This window comes from Coregonus lavaretus (assembly GCF_964263955.1).
Source record: "Coregonus lavaretus genome assembly, chromosome: 4".
NCBI lineage: Eukaryota > Metazoa > Chordata > Actinopteri > Salmoniformes > Salmonidae > Coregonus > Coregonus lavaretus.
The window spans coordinates 71,742,258-71,766,811 of NC_139991.1; the positions used below are offsets into that span (position 1 = coordinate 71,742,258).

The following is a 24,554-nucleotide window of genomic DNA, read 5'->3' on the forward strand; positions in this document are numbered from 1 at the left end:
CTTGACTGTAGCTCAGTTGGTAGAGCATGGCGCTTGCAACGCCAGGGTTGTTGATTCGATTCCCACGGGGGGCCAGTATGAAAAATGTATGCGCTCACTAACTGTAAATCGCTCTGGATAAGAGCGTCTGCTAACTGACTAAAACGGTAAGGGCATGTGCTCATATTGAAAATAGGAATGAAGCATATTGCAATACAACAAAATCAACTACGATATGGCCCTGTACAATATAGTTACTAAACTGGGAAAGGAGAAACGTTTTTTCCTTTATTGTTCTCCAAAACCTTTCCAACTAACAGTCTAGTCTAGTAGCCTACCTGACACTTTATTCGTCTCTAATATCTGGAAAAGGTTTCATTGGTTTGATAGTTCTTTCATATACGGTGAACGGATCTCGCACAACCGCACACACCGTAAGAAACTATTGTTCTGAAGCACCGTAGTAACTCAGCGCACTTACCGTCTAAACCCCACAAAAGAAGATGGCCAGGACATCCTCGATTTTTTCAAGCCCGGTCTGTGCCCGGTGTCCACGGCGTAGGTATTATCCATCTTTGAAGATGCCAGGTTATTTTCGCTGTGTGTCGGAATATCCTCTCCCTTTTTTCGTGAAGCGCGTCTCAGCTCTCAGCAGCAGAGGAAGTGTGTGAGTGAGTGAGCGTTGAGACTGGAGCGGCGAGTGGAACTGTAGTAGTAATATTGCTGCTGCCTCCTCTTCTGTTTGAGAACACTCTTATCTCCACTGATGCTGCCTGGCTACCAAGGATGCTTTTGCGGTCACAGCTATGCTGGCTGCATCCATCTGCGCTTGCCAAGAGTGGGACTCGTAGAGCCACTCAGAGACGACAAGAACAGTGGTATTTAAACTTTTGCGCCAGAATTTTTCGAGACCCCATTTTTGCCCAAAGACTTTCTCGGGACCCCACCCCATTCCAAATCTAATGGCACAACCTTCAAATCGGTCAATTTGGATTTGTACATCAACAAATAACCTTACATTCATTGCATTTTCATCTCCAAACCAATAAATACATTTACTCAATAAAATTATATTTTTCCAAATCATCTTTCTCAAAAACGTTTGTATATTGTCCCATACAATAACATTTCACTGCTGCTCTATTTCACTATTTATGTCCATTGATGTTATTAACCAATCATATGTGTTAGAGTGGTTCTCTGTAGTTCAGCTGGTAGAGCACGGCGCTTGTAACGCCAAGATAGTGGGTTCGATCCCCGGGACCACCCATACACAAAAATGTAGGCACGCATGACTGTAAGTCGCTTTGGATAAAAGCGTCTGCTAAATTGCATATTATTATTATCATAGAAATGGAGAATTTACATGATATACAGAGATTTCTGCATCTCACCGGTAGAAACAGGCCAGCTACATTTCCTGGTTGTAAGAAAACCACAATATCCAGAATTCATAGCGATTTCAGGACATCGTACCGCCCCGTGGAGGTGTATCCAACTAATGTGAGAAATATCAAATGTCTGCGTTTGTAGCCAGCACTTTCAGCCAGAACACAGAGTTTCTAAACCCAGAGGCACAACATTGCGAGACTTCCGGAAACGCTTGCGAAGCAGACCAAGCCGGGGTTTGGGGTTTGAGAAGTGAACTTCCTTAGTTGTTAATTTTCTCGAAATCTAAAGACACAACCTAGGTTCGAGCCAATGTTTTAAGTAGTTGAAAATGTTATTATTCCAACCTTGTGAAAGTGACAAACTGACTTTATATTGAAGGAGTACCTTTGATTTGACGGCATGCACTTGAGTAGTTCAGCGCGTAACGACCGTTAGTCCCGATGACGTTTTTCTGTTTCTGTGCATGAGTTCAGCTAACCAACGTCGCCATGACATTGCCTAGAAGCGTGATCAGGGATTTCAATTGGAGAAGCAGTTTCTGCCTATCTTCATATTGTATAGTCTTTGGCCAGAGGATTTCGAAACAAAACTGAAGTCTCAACTGATGGGTTGCCATGTCGTCGAACTTCAAAGAGGTAGGCATCCGATCAGCGCAGCAGAAAATAAGTCAAGCTGAGGTAACGAAGCTAACTACATTTGTTTATCTAAACCAAAATCTGGCTAGCTAGCTTTCGTAATATGCTGGCTAGAGATTCCAAGGCATATCAATCAAATCACTTTTTATTTGTCACATGCAGAGCTGCCAACTCTCACGCTTTCGCCGTGTGACACACGTTTTTGCCTGTTTTCACACGCACTCACGCCACACATCCAATTTCTCACGCAACAAAAATCGGCCGAGACTCGTTCGTTCCTTTTTTTCAAACTCCCCGACGGTAGATGGCGCAGATGAGCGCCACTGAACCATATGCGCTGCACCCCGAAGTTAGCGACAGAAGAAGAGATACTATTGCCGCGAAAGACAACAGGAGATGAAACGGTCACTACCTCAAGAAGTCTGATAAGAAGCTGAGCTGAGACCAGGTATGTAACAATGAAATGTCGTCCAATTGAGTACTCACGCTCTTAAACTTTAAAAACTTGAAGCTGTGTTGTGTTTCCTGACAAGTGCTGTGGACTATGCACTTAAGAAGCTGCCACTGGAAGAGCCACTGATCAAGCAAGCACAATTTGTAGATGTATGGCAGAGGGCTGAAAGTGACATCGAAGATGTCCTGTACTTTGTTGAAAGGTTAGTTTTTTTTCTCTAATTATTGACTATCATCTTAGCTAAAATACCCTGTGTTTTATGATGAGGTGTGTTCACTCCTAAACTGCACACGAGATATTCTTATGTGGCTTCTCCTCAAAGATGTGTATGAACTGCTGCTGGTTGATGACTATATACCTAAAACGTAACAACTTGTAACTCTACTTTCATAAATAGGTTTCCCCATCTCCTCCCATACCATGGGCCAGAGGAGCATGACCTTCTGGGTGAGGAGTTTCTAAATTATCAGACCATGCCAATGATATTCCTGCAGGACGAAACTGAAATGGAAAGCTTCTGGGCTGAAATGGCAACCCGGAAGCATAAGGTAAACATTTTTTCCTTTTTTGTCTTTCCTTTTGGCAGGTGTGGCTTGGCTACATCTGTTGCTTAAAATTGTTTCATGCATATTTGTGTCATGCATGTTGCAAATTATGCATGTTTTTATCTGAACTTTGTTAATGGATCAACCTACAGTATACTTACAGTATTAATCAATCAAAAATCAAGGTATGTTTTTACATTGTGTTTTGGTGCATTTTCCATAGGTGACAGGAGCCAAATAATTCGAGAGGCTTGCTGCCGTCGCCAAGCTTGTCCTGGTGTTGCCCCATGCAAACGCAGATGCTGAGAGGGTGTTTTCAGTTGTGGGACTGAACAAAACCAAGAGAAGAAACAGCCTAGCATTGGATGGCACCCTGTCCTCAATAATGACCATAAAGATGGGCAATCTGGAGCCCTGCTTCAAATGGGAGCCCCCCTCCGATATCATCAAGGCCTCCAAGAAGGCCACAGGCCAGTATAACCATGCCGACAGATCATAGACAAGAGGCTCATTTGAGATGAGCCAGGTCTGCGCAGAATCGATCACCGGCGATCACCGCCCAATGCATGCTGGTTAGATTTGTGTCCGACTTGATCCCGACTTTCTCTGACGTCATGCACACGTGGGCAACGATAACCTCATGAGATCAAGGCGGCCGCAGTTCTGAGACGCAGGCAGTGCAATTGCTTTTCACCGACTGCAGGACCCAGGACAAAATCTCACTCCAAGGTTTTTTGAAAAGTTGGCAGGTATGCACATGTTTCGTAGACAACAGTTGTAGACTAACAGTGAAATGCTTATTTACGGGTTCATTTCCAACAACGCAGAGTTGAAGAATAAAAAATAAATAAATAGAAATAGTGACACGAGGAATAAATACACAGCAAATAACGAATAAAAATAACGAGTAGAAATAACATGGCTAACCAGTACCGAGTCAATGTGCAGGGGTACGAGGTAATTGAAGTAGCTATGTACATATAGGTAGGGGTAAAGTGACTAGGCAACAGGATAGATAATAGACAGTAGCAGCAGCATGCATGTGTGTGCAAGTTGTGTGAGTATGGTGTCAGTATGTGGGTAGCCAGCTGCTATCTGGCGATGTGATGTGTAACTTTGCAAGCTAACGTTAGCTTCGTTATGTTACGCTAGCTAACTAACTACCGCGGAGGCTAACGTGACAAACGTTACGTGTTCTATTTAGAATCTGATCCCATCAACATCTGCAGCGGCATCAAGCTCAGCACCAGGAACTAGTGTAAGTCACCTTCTAAAATCGTACAAAAATCTACTAAATCTTTCCATGACTCCATGATGAGCAAATAAATATACTGGCGCTAGGCATAAACGTGGTCTGTGTCTTGTTGTCATAGTTGGTGTGTTTACAAGTAGGCTACAACTTTTACTGGAGTTCTCTCTGTATTATGGAGGCTTAGTTGATTGTTCATGCAAGGCTTGGAGAAAATGAGGTATTAGTAAGTAGGGGATGGTGTGGGTGACTGATCAAATCAAATTATATTTGTCACATGCACCGAATACAACAGGTGTAGACCTTACAGTGACATGCTTACAAGCCCTTAACCAACAATGCAGTTTTGTCGTGCCCTCTTCATGACTGTCTTGGTGTGCTTGGACCATGTTAGTTTGTTGGTGATGTGGACACCAAGGAACTTGAAGCTCTCAACCTGCTCCACTACAGCCCCGTCAATGAGAATGGGGGCATGCTCGGTCCTCTTATTTTTCCTGTCGTCCACAATCATCTCCTTTGTCTTGATCACGTTGAGGGAGAGGTTGTTGTCCTGGCACCACACGGCCAGGTCTCTGACCTGATGTCTGTTGGGGGGTGGGTATTGTGTGTGAGTATGAAAATAAATAAATGTATGCACCAACTGTAAAGTCACTCTGGATAGGAGCGTCTGCTAAATGACTAAAATGTAAATGAGGGGCTGGGTGGATATAGTACTTTGTTTGAGTGCGTATTGATGGTGACAAAGTAGTAAAATGTTGGCTAATCACTGACTACTGTGTGTCCTACAGACTAATCATGCTGCTGATGACCTTGACCTTGACACCAGCTTTAGTAGTACAGAGTCTGTAGACCCATTGGATGAAAGCTTTCAGCCTGGAATAAGCTCAAGCTCAACATCATTTGACTTTGAAACAAGCTAGGACAGCCAAAGGTATTTATGAAACAAAATCACCAATACTGTCTACAAGGCAAGTGCTCCTCAAACTGTTAACACCCTTGCAGTCAGTTCTTTGGCATGAACTGACCGCTTCTAGCCTATTCACTCTGTTGGCAGTGCTTCTAGCCTATTCACTCTGTTGGCAGTGCTTCTAGCCTATTCACTCTGTTGGCAGTGCTTCTAGCCTATTCACAGTGCTTCTAGCCTATTCACTCTGTTGGCAGTGCTTCTAGCCTATTCACTCTGTTGACAGTGCTTCTAGCCTACTCTACAGCACAACTGTAGGTGCCCATACACAACTAGAATGTCTACAAGTCAAGCCCCCCTCAAACTTTTCACATCTTTGCTAAAAGCTCATTTCAATGCCCCGTTATTGACTGAATGGAACAAAACACATACCAGTCTACTGTACCCTTTTTTGTTTAGATGAACATGGTTTATTGTATGGTTACACATCCTCATGATCAGTCATCATGTCTTTCCAGGAGGCTTGCAGTACATACAAATCTTCTGAAAGACGTCGAAGCAGTGGGTGGTGAAGAACATTGCCGCAGCGCCAAAGCCTGCTAAACCAGCTGCCATTACCCAACACGAGAAGAGGTTCACCAGCTGAAGAACATTCTGGAACCTGCCTGGAACATTCAACCAACACAACATCCATATTCAGTTAGACTGATGTTGTAGTACAATCTAGAATGCGTAGTATGCTCTGAACTGCATTGTGGTATAGATATTGCTAGCTGTTGTACATGTGTAAACAATGGTGTTTCTATCATATTTTTTACAAGTGTACTGAAAAGTGACTAAACGATTCCAGCTACATCAGAAACCAATAAAGTGTTGACTTCCACTTCTGGATCAATTGATTGTGATATTCATGAAATGTATTTGTATAAACTAGCTTCAATTCTACTGCTAAAACAAATTATGCAGGGAGTTGGTGTATTATTTAAACTTTAATTTGTTGGCAAGTAAACATGTTTCAATAAAACAGTAGATTAGTCTGTCAATATAGCAAATACACTGAACACAAATATAAAAACAACATGTAAAGTGTTGGTCCCATGTTATGAGCTGAAATAAAAGATCCCAGAAATATTCCATACTCACAAAAAGCTTCTCGCTCAAATTTGTTTACATCCCTGTTAGTGAGCATTTCTCCTTTGCCAAGATAATCCATCCACCTGACAGGTGTGGCATATCAACAAGCTGATTAAACAGCATGATCATTACACAGGTGCACCTTGTGCTGGGGACAATAAAATCAATCAAACAAATGTATTTATAAAGCCCTTTTCACATCAGCAGATGTCACAAAGTTATATACAGAAACCCAGCCTAAAACCCCAAACAGCAAGCAATGCAGATGTAGAAGGCAGTGTTGTTGTACTCAAGACCACATATTGAGTGTCTCGTGTCGGATACATTTGTATTCGGTTTTGACTCTGTCTCGGACAGTGAGGACTCAATTACTTCCCGAGAACAGCGGAGTAAATAACTCATAATTATCAGCTTCCGTTCTGTCAGCGCATAAAACCGTTTCGCCAGGCCAAATATATACACTCCTTTCTTGAAACAATATTTTAACATCCTTATCTATTATAGACATGTTTGCGCAGCAGCGAACCTATAGGCCTTCAGTGTGTGACAGTGGTGAACCTATAGGCCTTCAGTGTGTGACAGTGGTGAACCTATAGGCCTTCAGTGTGTGACAGTGGTGAACCTATAGGCCTTCAGTGTGTGACAGTGGTGAACCTATAGGCCTTCAGTGTGTGACAGTGGTGAACCTATAGGCCTTCAGTGTGTGACAGTGGTGAACCTATAGGCCTTCAGTGTGTGACAGTGGTGAACCTATAGGCCTTCAGTGTGTGACAGTGGTGAACCTATAGGCCTTCAGTGTGTGACAGATTCGTGATTCTGAAAGGACAGCAACCATAATACCAGCGCACTCATGTAGGAGAGTGCACTTTTTGTAAAACACGAAGGGCCAGTGGTTTAGTGGAGGGAATACGCAGGTATAAACCGTATACCCACATTTCAGTGGGCATTGCGTATACTAACTTCTTAAGCCCTACTGATGCGAATCAATGTAGTGTAGTGGAGGTATACGACTTATCAATGATGTAGTACAATAGAGAAATCATGCACAAAGTAGCCTACACAATCGCAAAGCACGTGAAATATATTCACATAGCCTAGTTTCAGCGGAATATCGTCTGCAGGCAGCAAGTGTCCCCTGTAGCTCAGTTGGTAGAGCATGGCGCTTGCAACGCCAGGGTTGTGGGTTCGTTTCCCACGGGGGGCGAGTATGAAAATGTATGCACTCACTGACTGTAAGTCGCTCGGGATAAGAGCGTCTGCTAAATGACTAAAATGTCATATGTAAGTGTGCAGCTCTTAACTGGTTTTGCCATGGAGGAGCTCACAGAAGAATGACGCCGGTAGGAAAGAGGTTTCAACGTATGATATCTACCAGTAAATGCTAACTAAGGCAACAATGGGTATGCAAACCAGGTATTGAAAAAAAAAAAAGTGTTGGTTAGTAGGCTATTTGTGATGCGCAATTGTCATCATGATCTGTTTGCATCAGAGGCAAGCCCTGACAGGCCCAAGTCAGATTGATGTGGTTTAAGCATTGTTGTGGACTTAGACTATAGATGATTTTCAAGTACATATGTTGTAGAATTAAACACCTATATGCCTTAAAATGTTTATGGATTGAGAACCAGTTGAAGGATTAATACAGAGCAGAGACATTTATGTGTTTTTCATAAACTCCCTGCAGCTGGTCTGGGTATGTCAATGACATGTGATGGAGATACAACTCCTCGTGATGGCTGTGTGGAGATTGGAGTAACAATGGAACTCGTGTTATCATTTGTTTGTGCTTATGACCTTATGACCTGACACATGGCCACATGCACATAATCTCAAGGGCCAGGGAGGATGGTAAATGATAAATGCTTAAATGTATGTGGTTGAGAATGGGTTATGGATGACATGTTTACACCATGTTTAAGTATTAATTGATATGTTTTATAATGTGTTATGAAATGATAAAGGTGAAACAGAATGAACATGATTGATACTTTGTACTCCAGATGCATGCCTGGATAGTGAATATAGTCAATACAGAGTGTGATTGTTCTTTAACGTACGTATGTACATACGTTTTTGAGTCATGCCACTAATAAGATACAGAGGCCCCACTTAGAGAAGCGCAAGTAGCCCTCGTGAGTAGCCAACATGTGATACTGAAAGATGTTAATCATTCACATAGGGAGGAGTAACTATCAGTTGTATCAGTGTGACTGTATAAAAGGAGCGCTCCGGTTCAGGGCAAACAGTTGTTGCTCCATGGAGCAAGCTCGGCTTTGTTATACAAATAATAAAAGTCTAAATTCACAAGTTCCAGTCTCTTGAGAAATATTTTTAAGTTGACTACTTTTTGAGTCAAATATTTCTACGACAAGACCATCACATTTGTATTTTTTCTATAAAAAAAAAGGTGTGTGATTTTGAAATATCTATAGGAAAACTCATTAAAAAAACATAGCAAAACATTGGATTTTTCACACAGGGTGCCTTTCCTAAGCTGGGCGGGCCGTTTGGGAGCTTGTTGGCAACATTAGAGTACACTAACTTCTCCAGGCACCACTACACCACTGCATAGGGCCGATGGAAAGACAGCAGTCACACACAGCATGATGTTAAAGGATAGGCAGTCCATAAACGGATGTTAAAGGATAGGCAGTCCATAAACGGATGTTAAAGGATAACCAGTCCATAAACTCAGACATAATAAGCCAGTAGGTCCCAATCATAAGAATAGAAAAACACAACCATTAAGCATTTCCCAATCGAAATGTACAATTATTACTTCCCACTGCAAAAAACATTTCACGTTTAGCACACAAAGTAACCGGTGACCTAAAGTTTAAAGTGGAACTGACAGCGTTTTAACTACTTTGCAGATATGAAACAAACAGACAATCATAATATCAGTCAAAAATATCAGTTTCAATGACTCAATATTCTCGACAAAAAAAGACGAATGTAACTAAGGCTGGGAATGTCAATACAATCAAACTAGCAAGGGCAATGATCACAAGTCAGTCATAATGTGGCTAATAGGCTAGTGTATCTATTTATGAAGCAAGCTAAAAACACAGAGCCTAACGTTAGCTAGATAGCTAGCTATACACAGCTAGAGATGCAGGTGTCATTTGGTTAGCTAGCAAGAACTTGAACGACTGTTATCCAGTTAGTATATCTCTTGCGTTTGCAAATTAACTCTGGCCATCTACTCTGATTTCAGAGAACTCTCTTCTGAGTGTGCCAGAGCGGAGAACAACTGATGAATTTACAAACGCGCAACACCCGCTGAATCGGACCGGTGTCAGTAAACGTAGGCAAAAAAAGTAATATTTAGTCACAAACGCTCTAGATAACATTTAAACAGCCTAGCCAGCTCTGCTACGGTGAGTAAAGTTGTCAGAGTGAGTTGTTCTCTCATTTGTGTCTGGAAGTAGCTAGCTAGCAAGCTAGCCAACTTTAGCCAGTTAGCTTGGGTCCTTGGTTGGGACAAGCTGCAAAAGGCAGAGAAGGCAAAAATTCCTCATCGTTTATCAGTGCAATTTTGACAGACACCTAGCTGAAAAAGTTTGAGAGGGTTTATCAAATGTTCCTTCGTTAGATTTTAGCTCATCTTGCTCTGGCTAGCATTAGTTGTTGATCTTGTTGTTGTGCATAACTGAGGGAGAGAGAGCCTACCTTTTCATGGTTGTTTGATCAAAAGGACTGTAAAGTTCCCAAATGTAAGAGGACTCCCGTAGTGTTTACATACTGTATTTGCAGAAATCCATTCAGGTGTATTTTTGTGGCTTTTGGCGAATGCATTCGAATTATCTAAAGTCCCGGTGTTGCAACTGCCTGTAAACACACAGTCCAGTTCAAAGTGAATGACAGCAGGCCCATGTGGCAAATGGCTTGTTTGTATAAAGGCCTACTGTAGCTCTGATTGTCTATAGCGCACCGGTCTGTGTAGACCCCGGTCCCAGGCAAGACAGATTTTTTTATTCGGTTTTATTTACTGCAGTGTCTATTAACTGTCCAAACGCACAGCCGCTTTCCCACTCTAAATTGCTATAGAATTTTCACAAATGGCCAAACATTTAAAGAATTTATGAAAATGTGAAAATGACCATATATAAGTGCTTGCTTGTCAGAAAATGTTTAAAAATGTGTCATTCTTCCTGGGGGTGTATATGAACAGATTTTAATAAGATTTCATGTTGCTAAAATGCTGTCAGTTCCACTTTAAAATGCAACAATGTTTCACACACATAAGTTATTTTCAATGAAATGGCTAACAACAGCAAGCGCGCTGCAATAAAAATCACTGTTCCACTCACTAGATGATCATTTGAAACTCAACTTCTTGTTGAAAGTTATTCTTGAAAAGGGAGAAGCTAACAAATTAGCAACAACATCCTCTTTGATAACAGCTGCTGCAAATTAGCCGATAACAAAAGCTAGCTAGCTAGACCGTGAGAAAACTACTACTTACTATTGCGCAGAGTGACCTGTTGGCCTTCAAGAAGACAGAAGTTTCCATACATTTTTGTAAAAACGATGATTGGTTGATTCCAAAATGTGATTGGTTGATTCTACTGTCACTCCAAAATGTTGCCCTAATACAGTTGAATGGCAGATGCCTTTATTTAGCTTCTGATGGCCTAGCCAATGGCTGACTTAGCTAGCTAGATTGATCTTCGCAGAGACCAGCAAAGCAAAATCCTGATTGGATATTTTATTCCATTCAGTGTTAACCCTTTCCTTTCCAACAAAAACTGAAGAGATTAAATCAGAACATCATTGAAAATAATAATTAGAATACTTATTATATAAATCCTTAGCCCTTCTCTGAAGGCGTAGAAGGCCCATTGTTCCCCACTGTGTTTGGGTTAGTAATCATTTGTAGAGTGGCTCTATTTTCCCTCAGCATGCATTTTTTCAATATTCTATAAATGTCTAAAGGAACCATATGTTGTTCTGAAATGTGAACACAGAAATACTGGACATTTTGAACTCTTATTATAGTGGTGATTTTACGAAATTACAATCATGGTCTTGAATTGGACTCAAATTTTTCCGGTCTCGGTCTTGACTCAGTCTCGCCCCTGACTCTCGCGCCTTGACCTGACTGCAGTTCGGTGTCGTAACCGACTTCAGTGGGCAAATGCTCACGTTCGATGGCCACTGGCAAACTGGAGAAGTGTGCTCTTCATGGATGAATCCCGTTTTCAACTGTACCGGGCAGATGGCAGACAGCATGTATGGCGTCGTGTGGGTGAGCGGTTTGCGGATGTCAACGTTGTGAACAGAGTGCCCCATGATGGCAGTGGGGTTATGGAATGGGCAGGCATAAGCTACGGACAACAAACACAATTGCATTTTATCGATGGAAATTTGAATGCACAGAGATACTGTGACGAGATCCTGAGACCCATTGTCATGCCATTCATCCGCTGCCATCACCTCATGTTTCAGCATGATAATGCACGGCCCCATTTCGCAAGGATCTGTACACAATTCCTGGAAGCTGAAAATGTCCCAGTTCTTTCATGGCCTGCATTCTCACCAGACATGTCACCCTTTGAGCATGTTTAGAATGCTCTGGATCGACGTGTACGACAGAGTGTTCCAGTTCCCACCAATATCTAGCAACTTCACACAGCCATTGAAGAGGAGTGGAACAACATCCCACAGTCAACAGCCTCTATGCGAAGGAGATGTGTTGCGCTGCATGAGGCAAATGGTGGTCACACCAGATACTGACTGGTTTTCTGATCCACGTCAACTCTTTTAAGGTATCTGTATTCCCAGTCATGTGAAATCCATAGATTAGGGCCTAATTTATTTATTTCAATTGACTGATTTCCTTATATGAACTGTAACTTAGTAACATCTTTGAAATTGTTGCATTTATATTTCTGTTCAGTGAAGTAGACATGTATTCAAGACTAAATGTATTTGCTCTGGAGACCGAGGTGAGTTTACACAGCAGTATGCAGGAACAGTTATGTAAATGTATGACATATATACACTACAGTTCTACTTTGGGAATACTTGCATATGGTGTGTTTGGGTGGTGTAGTGAGGTGTTGGGAGTCACTTTGATACAAGGGGAAATTGTTCTTATGGGACCTTTCACATCTCCTCTTGAGAGTTGTTTACTGTTTGTATTCCTACTGTAGCAGCATGGTGTAGAATATGATACATCCCACAGACACACGTTAGCTAGCTACAACACACAGATAGTCACTCCAAGACTAATATGAGTCATAAAGCCAAAGTAATTCCTTTACTCTCCACCATCAAAACATTTATCCAGTTTTACGCCTAATGAGAGGCACTGAGGCTAGCTAGGCTAGTTAGCTAACTAGCAATAATGTTAGACTACAGTACATTTTAGGTATAGCAAACACAGCTAGTTAGATTAACTTGGCTAGCTTGGCTTGTAGTGGTACTAGCAAGCCCCGTTATGGCCGAATCAATCACCAAATTGTACTGTACTGTGTAAGGGTTGGTGTGAGGTGTGACCCAGGTGCGGTGCAGGATAGACAGTAGGCAGTAGGCAAGGATGGTGAAACAAGGATCTTTACCGGTGGTCCAAAAGCCAAGATACAAAACAATTGAGGAGCACATAGGTCTCCAAAAAACAGGCTGACAACAAACAATACGAAATACTAACTCTGACTGGAAAAACACAATGACACAGGGAGAACACTTCTCGAGTACCTGTAACTCCATCACGTGATCCGACACTGATACATGCTGCTTGACATTCAGGAACTAGCAGAGAAAACTGAGCAAGGGAACACAGGGAAGTGAGGGCATAAATACACAGGTGAATCAGATAGCCACAGGTGACACCAATAGGATAATGATTAGTCCAGACAGTGAGTGAGGAGGTGCCTATGGTTGTCAGAGGATGACACCTAGTGGGTTGCTCCAGAACTGCGACCCACCCCTGTAACAGTACTGAACAACATTGCCTCTTGTAAAAAGAGAAGTTATATTGCTAGCTACCTACCGACAGCAAAATGACTTACTCGTTTGTCATTCGCCCTCCTGAGTCCCGGTCCAGCTGATCTAGACTGCCACCGCTGCTTACTGGTCTTGCAATAATTTTTCTCACTGTCTCAACACCTCTTCAGTATAGGCTCAAATAAATAGGGCTCTATGTTCCTATGTAAAACAATTAGTCATCTAGCTCTTCTTTGAAAGAGGAATCATCAGAAGTAGCCATTGTAGCTAATTGTTTAGACATCTTGGATAGACAGTGCACGGTAACATAGCTCCAGTGGACCTGTAAACTATAGTTGTTCCGCCCCCGTTTTGAAAAGCCTGCCTTTGATGGGAACAAGGAAGTAGGGCTCCCGTCAGGCTGTAGTCTTTACAAAGCCAGGGAAAATGAGTCAACCTAGATATCCTGCAATGTCCTGGCAGATAGGAACATTTCTGATGGTGACAATAATTGCTACAAAACATGACTCCATTCATTTTTAGATCAGACAGCAGGCTCAATCAACCAATGACGTCATTGCTTGAACTCTCCCGGCGAGAACCAGACCCTCTCATCACTCATAATAATAATAAATAATAATATGCCATTTAGCAGACGCTTTTATCCAAAGCGACTTACAGTCATAATTATGTAAGGAAACTGGAAAAACACCACAAATAGTGTCTAGCGGTGAAGTTTCCCTTTAATTATTATAATATATGTTTTATATTTTGGCGACCCCACTGCAGTTCCCTCGTAACCTCAACTTTGAAAACCCCTAGATTAGAGTAGCCAAGAAGTTATCGAATGCAGGTTGACCTTTATTGTCATGAATCTTGCCCTGGACGCAGAACTGAGCGATTTCCATTAGATGGGCTAGCTCCAAAGTCCAAAGTGGCTACATCGTACAGATGGATGAAACCAAAAATGAGCTTATTTTAAGGTTAGGGTTAGCAGTATGGTTAAGGTTAAAGTTAGTTGTATGAATTTGTGGCTGTGCCAGCTAGTTAGCACTCTGCAGAGCTGCCTCCACTACATGAGTCATCCCAATAAATACCAACCTGCTTATGGAATCCAATAAATCGAGAAAAGTTGTTCGACAAGCTAAAAAAAATATCAAAGCCACTGAACTGTAAGTAAGCATTTCACTGTTAGTCCACACCTGTTGTTTACGAAGCATGTGACACATAACATTTTATTTGATTTGAACCGACACTATTTAACTTGCCACACTAATTCGAAATTGATTATTATTATTATTATGTGCATGCACATTAATAGTCTGGGCACCTAAAAAGGTGACACTAACAAAATTGTATCAATGTAATTTGGCACTTTGAATCTAAAATGATCAGTCCATGTGACTATTAATTTTAATCTGAGGGGGCTGTACCAAAACCTCACAGGGGGAATCAGCAGTGGAAACAATAACAAAGAACTCCCCACCCGTTTCAGTAAAAGTCTAAGGAATGGGTCATGAGAAATGTAACCACTCTTAAATTCATAGACAGAACTATGGATGCAAAGACTGACCATCCATGATTATAGCTTTAACCATGTTTCGAGGCTATATAGTGTTTGCTTACATTTAATTTGTTTACAAACATTGGAGTAAAACAAGCTTTTATTTTGTGTTCAACAGTTGAAATATGCTCAAGAGGCATTTATAAGTTATATTCTTCAAGGATCAATGGGTGCATATCATTCATTTATAAGTCCAAAAATGGATGTAGCAACTGCAGTGCCCCTTTAAAACGTGGTGAAGTGCCCTTTTAAAACGTGGTGAAGTGCCCCTTTAAAACGTGGTGAAGTGCCCCTTTAAAACATGGTGAAGTGCCCCTTTAAAACGTGGTGAAGTGCCCCTTTAAAACATGGTGAAGTGCCCCTTTAAAACGTGGTGAAGTGCCCCTTTAAAACATGGTGAAGTGCCCCTTTAAAACGTGGTGAAGTGCCCCTTTAAAACGTGGTGAAGTGCCCCTTTAAAACGTGGTGAAGTGCCCCTTTAAAACGTGGTGAAGTGCCCCTTTAAAACATGGTGAAGTGCCACTTTAAAACATGGTGAAGTGCCCCTTTAAAACGTGGTGAAGTGCCCCTTTAAAACGTGGTGAAGTGCCCCTTTAAAACGTGGTGAAGTGCCCCTTTAAAACATGGTGAAGTGCCCCTTTACAACATGGTGAAGTGCCCCTTTAAAACGTGGTGAAGTGCCCCTTTAAAACGTGGTGAAGTGCCCCTTTAAAACATGGTGAAGTGCCCCTTTAAAACATGGTGAAGTGCCCCTTTAAAACGTGGTGAAGTGCCCCTTTAAAACGTGGTGAAGTGCCCCTTTAAAACATGGTGAAGTGCCCCTTTACAACATGGTGAAGTGCCCCTTTAAAACGTGGTGAAGTGCCCCTTTAAAACGTGGTGAAGTGCCCCTTTAAAACGTGGTGAAGTGCCCCTTTAAAACATGGTGAAGTGCCCCTTTACAACATGGTGAAGTGCCCCTTTAAAACGTGGTGAAGTGCCCCTTTAAAACGTGGTGAAGTGCCCCTTTAAAACGTGGTGAAGTGCCCCTTTAAAACGTGGTGAAGTGCCCCTTTAAAACATGGTGAAGTGCCCCTTTAAAATGTGGTGAAGTGCCCCTTTAAAACGTGGTGAAGTGCCCCTTTAAAACGTGGTGAAGTGCCCCTTTAAAACGTGGTGAAGTGCCCCTTTAAAACATGGTGAAGTGCCCCTTTACAACATGGTGAAGTGCCCCTTTAAAACGTGGTGAAGTGCCCCTTTAAAACATGGTGAAGTGCCCCTTTAAAACGTGGTGAAGTGCCCCTTTAAAACGTGGTGAAGTGCCCCTTTAAAACGTGGTGAAGTGCCCCTTTAACCTTATTAAGCCATACATTCAGGGCACCAATGCAGTCTCATAGTCTCGTCCGTGTTGCTATTAGCCGTTGTTTCCCAAACTCGGTCCCAAACCATATTCATTATCTCCAGCCACCAGTGTCTCCATCAGGGCTCTCCAACCCTGTTCCTGGAGAGCTACCATCATGTAGGTTTTCGCTACAATGTAAAAAGAGTGATTGTCCTGTAGTCAAAAAGATAATAAGAAAAGGTCCTAAAAGTAGGGGGTAATTTCCCTTCCAAAATGCTGTAATTTTCAAAAACTACAAATGTCTCCGTGATGCAGAGAGCCAGCAAACCTCTCTCTGGCTGGAAACTTGTATCGTTTTTCAAATTCAGCAACAATAGGCATGATGTGGCACCATTTGTTCGCTGACACCATAACAGGGTTGACAACCACCTAATCTGCCTCTTTCTGACCACGTCTTAATCTATAAAACCCAACTAAAGAAACATGCGCTTTGAGGGGATCATGTTTTATGCAAAGAGTCCCTCTTCCTCAAAGAAATAGGACAGCCTTGCATGTTTACCCTCCCTTTTGTCCAACACATTGAAACAAAGTTCCCAGAGGAAAAGCTCAACATTTAATTATGCAACACATTTGAAATCTCCAGCAAGGCAAACTGTACACAAAGAGCGTGACTCATCAAACAACTAATGATGTGTGAGGTGAAATAGACTGCATCTGGAAAGTGATATGGCTGGTAGTGCTGCTGAATAGGGCCAGAAGATTATTACTGTGGAAGAAAGACAACCATGAGCACAATAGAAATGAGAGGTAATACAAAGTCTGTATGTGTGTGTGTGTGTGTGTGTGTGTGTGTGTGTGTGTGTGTGTGTGTGTGTGTGTGTGTGTGTGTGTATGTGTGTGTGTATGTGTGTGTGTGTATGTGTGTGTGTGTATGTGTGTGGGTGTATGTGTGTGGGTGTGTGTGTTTGTGTGTATGTGTGTGTGTGGGTGTATGTGTGTGTGTGTGTGTGTGTGTGTGTATGTGTGTCTGACACAACCACCCTGAATGACTTCTCACCCGAGAAGTGAGTTAGCCTACAGTGTTTCCAGTCACTGTGGTAAAATATCGTCATCATTGAGGCAGAGCAGATGTGTCATACTGTAGGAATTCTATAACATCATCTCCTTCCCCTGTTGGATATGAATTATATATGAGGTGTGCTTGGGGCCAGTGCTGAGACACATATTTATGATTTATGTTGGGTAACCCATATGGGAGCACAGCACACAAATCTGCCTCCACTCATGAAATGCAAGTCGAGAGTGAATACGCACTCGATCACAGGGATCCAACGGGTTAATTCACAGGGAAGTTAAATATCGATGACCCAAGAGTGATTATGTATGACCAATAAAATGTGATTTGATTTGCTGGTAATATTCTATGGTAGGGTAAATCTGACCGCTCAATCCCGAGTTGTGACATGGATTTTGTTGTGTTTATGACGTAAACGTCACTGTTTTCTGTCAAATAGGCTATAAAGTGACAAAAAGACGGGAGTGGAAAAATAGAGCTGCTTTTTCTTCGTACTTCGACTAACTAGGAGTTTACCTACACAGAAATCACCCCCCAACAATGACATGAAAAGCTCAATTTAATCAAACCAGCATTGCTGTAGCTAGCACATGGACACACAATCAAATCAAATGAAACGATTTTGGTGAAAAAGGTTTATCACAGCAGGTAAACGCCTACTTACAGTAATTCCATATTTCAGTGTGCGTGGGTTGTAGTTGTGTAAACAACAATATTGCATAAACATTGCTATGGAAAAGACAGATTGAATACCGGCCATCACTGTTGTCTGGTATAGAACAATAAAGGAAAACAAAAGTAATTTGAAAGGACAGTACATAGTCACTCCTATCAATTCAACTGTCACTCATGACATGCTTTCAAGTAATCTTTCATCATTTTGTCCACTCGGTATATGTATAATAATCATTTCTCTAGGGTTAACAATGACCTGTTTCATAAAGTAGGTCAATGGGCACATACTGTACAGTACAGTTTGCCAAGAGACAAGCACGGCGAATACTACCAGGAAGCCTCGATCCTTACAGAATAAGCTTAAACCTTTCCCCCTGTGACATTAGAGACATTTCCACTTCCCGTAAAGAGATGGTCCTATTGTTACGATAGACAAAATAATCTTAATCATAGCAATCCTGTCTGCAGTCACATGGAAATTCGTGTCAATGCCTACATTCAAAATGGCTACAGCTAACTTCTTTTTGCTTAACCAGCTAGTGATTTTCTGTACAGCCCAGGAGGAGGGCATTGTGGGCTTTTCATGGAATGATAGCAAGGGGAAAGGGTGGGCTTTTCATGGAATGACAGCAGGGGGACATTGATTGGGAGCAACAGGGGGGCGGATGATTTTCCATCCTTCCTCCAAATGTAACCACAGTAACAAAAAGACCAAGACGGTGTGTGTGTGTCTGTCTGTCTGTCTGTCTGTCTGTGTGTGTGTGTGTGTGTGTGTGTGTGTGTGTGTGTGTCTGTCTGTCTGTGTCAGGTTGTCTGTCTGTGTGTGGTTGCCTATGTACGTGTGAGGACTGTTCAACGTTGGTCTGACCAATCAGAATCTATGCTTCAAGATTGTTTTGATCACGCGGACTGGGAAATGCCCCTGAGAATAGTATTGACGTATACACTGACTTGGTGACAGAGTTCATCAGGAAGTGCATATAGGATGTTGTTCCCACTGTGATGATTAGAACTTATCCAAACCAAAAACCGTGGATAGATGGCAGCATTTGCGCAAAACTGAAAGCGCAAACCAACGCATTTAACCATGGCAAGGTGACTGGGAACATGGAGGTGTACAACCAGACCAGCTCTGACCTCCGTGAGGCAATCAAAGAGTCAAAACGTCAGTACAGGGACAAAGTGGAGTCCCAATTCAACGGCTCAGACATGAGACACATGTGGCAGGGACTCCAGACAATCACAGATTCTAAAGGGAAAGCCAGCCATGTCGCGGACACCGACGCCTCGCTCCCGGACAAGCTAAACACCTTCTTCGCCCGCTTCAAGGAAAACACTGAGCGGCCGACACGGGCCAACGCAGCTCACGAAGACTCTGAGCTCTCGTTCTCCGTGGTCGACGTGAGTAAGACATTTAAGTGCGTTAACCTTCGCAAGGCTGCTGGCCCAGACGGCATCCCAAGCCGTGTCCACGGAGCATCTGCAGACCAGCTGGCTGGAGTGTATACGGACATATTCAATCTCTCCTTGTCCCAGTCTGTTGTCCCCACTTGCTTCAAGATGTCCACCATTGTTCCTGTACCCAAGAAAGCGAAGGTAACTGAACTAAAAGACTATTGTCCCATTGCATTCACTTCTGTCATCTTGAAGTGCTTTGAGAGGCTAATTAAGGAACATATCACCTCCAACTTACCCGACACCCTAGACCCACTACAATTTGCATACCGCCCCAACAGATCCACGGACGACGCCATCGCACTGCACTATCCCACCTGGACAAGAGGAATGCCTATGTAAGAATGCTGTTCATCGACTACAGCTTAGCCTTCAACACCATAGTGCCATCAAAGCTCATCGCTAAGCTCGGGGCCCTGGGTCTGAACCCCGCCCTGGGGAACTGGGTCCTGGACTTCCTGATGGGCCGACCCCAGGTGGTGAAGGTAGGCAACAACAGCTCCGCCACGCTGATCCTCAACACAGGGGTGTGCGTGCTCAGCCCCCTCCTGTACTCCCTGTTTACCCATGACTGCGTGGCCACGCACGTGTCCAACTTAATCATCAAGTTTGCTGACAGCAGAGAGAGCACGCCCCCCATCCATATCGATGGGGCCACAGTGGAGAGGGTGAAAAGCTTCAAGTTCCTTGGCGTGCTGACCAGAAATGGTCCATCCACACAGACAGTGTGGTAAAGAAGGCGCAACAGCGTCTCTTCAACCTCAGGAGGCTGAAGAAATTCAGCTTGGCCCCTAAGACCCTCACAAACCTCTACAGATTCACCATTGAGAGCATCCTGTCGGGCTGTATCACCACCTGGTACGGCAATTGCACTGTCCGCAACTGCAGGGCTCTCCAGATGGTGTTTGCGGTCAGCCCAACCTATCACCGGGGGCACACTGCCTCCCCTCCAGGACATCTACAGCACCCGGTGTCACAGGAAGGCCAAGAAGATCATCAATGTCCTCAGCCACCCGAGCCACGGGCTGTTCACCCCGCCACCATCTAGAAGGCGGAGACAGTGCAGATGCATCAAAGCTGGGACGGAGAGACTGAAAAACAGCTTCTATCTCCAGGCCATCAGACTGTTAAATTGTCACCACAAGTCGGCCTCCACCCAGTACCCTGCCCCTTAGAGACCGCTGCCCTATGTACATAGTCATTGCACACTGGTCACTTCAATAATGTTTACATACTGTTTTAGAGTGCATTATAACTGCAGTATGTAGCAAATACCGGGTCCAAAATAACACCGTTTTTTTTACTGCAGTAAGATTGCAGTATAACTGCAGTTCAACTGCAGTTATTCTGCAATTACTGCGCCCAAAGTACCACAGTCGACTGCAGTTACTGCATTTTCAAAACTGCAGTCTTTTTTTGTAAGGGTCAGCTTTCATTTCAGAGTGTTTTCATCCATATCGGGTGAACCGTTTAGAAATTACAGCACTTTTTGTACATAGTCCCACCCATTTTAGGGGACCGAAAGTATTGGGACAAATTCACTTATGCATGTGTATTAAAGTAGTCAAAAGTTTAGAATTGGGTCTAAATTGCTACCATGATTACGGATAGTCCTGAATGAATCGTGAATAATGATGAGTGAGAAAGTTAGACGCATGCTAACCTCTCACCATTACAATAACAGGGGAGGTTAGCATTTTTTTTTGGGGGGGTGGATGATATTTGTGCGTCTAACTTTCTCACTCATCATTATTCATGATTCATTCAGGACTATCCGTAACCATGGTAGCATCCACATGAATGTAGAAGTGTTTAGAAACATATTACATTCTTATTTACAATAAAAGTGACTCCAAAATGACTCAATACATTATTAAACATTCATTTATATTGTTACAGAGTTGAATGGCTGTGATAGGAGAAAACTGAGGATGGATCAACAACATTGTAGTAACTCCACAATACTAACCTAATTGACAGAGTGAAAAGAAAAACGCCTGTAAAGAATAAAAAATATTCCAAAACAAGGCACTAAAGTAATAATGCAAAAAAAAATGGCAAACCAATTCACTTTTTGTCCTGAATACAAAGTGTTGTGTTAGGGACAAATCCAGTACAACACATTACTGAGTACCACTCTCCATATTTTCAAGCATAGTGGTGGCTGCATCATGTTATGGGTATTCTTGTAATCGTTAAGGACTGGGGAGTTTTTCAGGATAAAAAATAAACGGAATGGAGCTAAGCACAGGCAAAGTCCTAGAGGAAAACCTGGTTCAGTCTGCTTTCCACCAGACACCTTTAAGACAAGGCCAAATATACACTGGAGTTGCTTACCAAGAAGACAGTGAATGTTCCTGAGTTGACGAGTTACAGTTTTGACATAAATCTACTTGAAAATCTATGGCATGACCTGAAAATGGTTGTCTAGCGATGATCAACAACCAACTTGACAGAATTTTGAAAATAATAATTGGCAAATGTTGCACAATGCAGGTGTGGAAAGCTCTTAGACTTGCCCAGAAAGACTCACAGCTGTAATCGCTGCCAAAGGTGCTTCTACAATGTATTGACTCAGTGGTGTGAATACTTAAGTAAATTAGCTATTTCTGTATTTTATTTTCAATAGATTTGCTAAAATTTCTAAAAACACATTTTCACTTTGTCATTATGGGGTATTGTATGTAGATGGGTGAGAAAAAATTGTTTTAATCAATTTAGAATTCAGGCTGTAACACAACAAAATGTGGAATAAATCAAGGGGTATGAATACTTTCTGAAGGCACTGTATTTATATTCCAGACTCTGACATTGCTCGTTCTGATTAGTTTTTTGATGTGTTATTTTGTTATGCTAGGTATTACTGTTGGAGCTAGAAACATAAGCATTTCACTGAACCTGCGAAAACATCTGCAAATATGTGTACGCGACCAAAACAATTTGATTTGTGCACTGACATCCTCACACACTCCACAATCCATCATAACTCCCATCCAACAACAAACTCTGGGGCTGACCTTTTCAGAAGAAATTGCCATTGTCAGAGAGATACTAACAAAGCACAGCTCTCCATCTTCTTTCTTTACGAGAAACCATGGAGTAATTGCTCATGAATGGGAGTCACAGATCACTATTGCCATCTCATCTCCAGTTTCTCTCCAGACGCTATCAATTCCTGAATGTAAACTATGGCAAAGGATTACACTCTCCCATCTACAAAGGATTACACTCTCCCATCTACAAAGGATTACACTCTCCCATCTACAAAGGATTACACTCTCCCATCCACAAAGGATTGCACTCTCCCATCTACAAAGGATTGCACTCTCCCATCTACAAAGGATTACACTCTCCCATCTACAAAGGATTACACTCTCCCATCTACAAAGGATTGCACTCTCCCATCTACAAAGGGTTTGGAGCGATGAAGAACACTAGAGATGGCACTTGTAGTAATCCAACCAGTGTCATTCAGTATTCTCATGAATTTTCATGAATATGAATAACATGAGATTATGCTCACATCTACGCAACACCGTTTCTAGACCAACGATATCACACAACCGAATCTAAATAAGGGCGAGTCGCTGACCCGAAGGGAATTCGGCATGAGAGATCCTGATTGCACAGAAAGGCTTTGGCTGCGTCTCAAATGGCAGCCTATTCCCAGTATAATGAACTATGTTCCCTCTAAGCTGCGTGCGTGCACAGAAACATCCGCCCACAGAGAGAAGCACAAGATTGAACTTCACTCAACTTCCTAGAGCTGGTCGATCTCCAAGGCATTCCTAGTCGATCGCCAAACATTTCTGTAAAAAAAAAACGAACGATAAAGCCTTGTGTTCCTAGTTTTTTTATTTGTCTCGGGCTGTTGACGGTAGGTGCACCCGATTCAGATGCCCTGCGCGCTGGGAAGGCCGAACTGTTGCCATTTTGAACCATTTCATGTGCCTGAAGGTACTAACTCTGCCTTCCCGGCAGGCCCAGAGAGCAAATGAAGTGCACTATAGGCCCACCGCTGGCCAAACGGATGACCGTGTCTGCAGTAACGTAGCAGGCATAAAAGAAAGCTACAGCAAAGTTGACACTGTGAGATTTCTAAACTTTTAAAACCATGACTAGAGAGAGACTGTCAACGAATACAGCAAAGAGCTGCTGTTTTTTTTAGTGAGTTCATGTCTTAAGTTCTTACTCAGCACTGTCAACACTTTGTATTCAACACTTTTATAAGCGATAAAATGCGCGTCCTTCCTATTTCCACTCAGCACTACAACAAGCACTGCAGCAGTAATGAATGAGTAGGAAAGTGTATCTATAGGCTTGCGTTGTTGTTATTATTAGCGGCTTGGGTCTTTTTTAATATCGAGGAGTATTTCACTTTCTCTGTTCATAGGAGTAACAATATGAATTTGTGCATGAGGCAGAAATAATGCGGTGCGACTCGAGTTTTCGCCATCAGCTGGAAGACTGTGTCCCTATTTGGTCAGTGTCAGTGGAGGAAAGGGAGAGCGGAGGGATGTTGAGAGGTGGACCCTCAGTCTGCTGTTCTCTCCCTCCGCTGAGACTGACCATCAGATGCAGGAACAGCCCAGTAAAATAAAAATAAAAAGCAAATGATTTAGATGTATGCTCACTCAGCTGTGCCTCACAAGTAATACAACAACGGATCTATTACTGGTGTGATCATATAGCCTACCTCAAATTTTGAAATATAATTTTAAAAAATGGCTCGAACAACAATGCATTGGCAGGGCAATTCAAGCAAAGCTAATATGCGGTGATAATGTATTGGGCCTATAGCTCACTGTACAAACCTCATTGCTACAGTACTGTTTTTAATTGGTTAATGTTGCATAGGCTTACGTCTGAGCGGTAGATCCATATATGGATCTGTGCCATTTACTTTGAACTGGACTGTGTTTACACCTACTGTATTTAATTCACAGGCTTTCAAGGGGCAACTACCATCGTAATTCAGACTAGAGTTTAATGGTCTTTGTGCTGTCTGAATGGAGATTGGAGAGCAGATTGCATTCACTCTAGCTTTAGTGACCATATGCATTTATACTCACACATATACTGACACACATAGCCAGAAATATATGGAGCACAGATAAACACACAGAAAACTCAATACAGAAAAGACCACTAAGCTTCCCTGAGTCTCCTTGTCTGACTCCTTCCCTGTCTCTCTCCCTCTCTCGCTCGCCCACCTGTGTTGTACTCCCTCTCTCACACACAC

The 24,554-nt window shown here is 42.5% G+C and overlaps 1 long non-coding RNA gene across 1 annotated transcript; it reads left to right on the plus strand.

The window, feature by feature from the left end:
• Positions 1-1,937: 1,937 nt before the first annotated feature.
• Positions 1,938-6,301, plus strand: LOC311128049. The gene is made up of 5 exons (XR_014613176.1): positions 1,938-2,454; positions 2,540-2,662; positions 2,858-3,008; positions 3,229-5,185; positions 5,677-6,301. It is a non-coding gene; the product is annotated as an uncharacterized lncRNA (long non-coding RNA).
• The last annotated feature ends 18,253 nt before the right edge of the window (positions 6,302-24,554 follow it).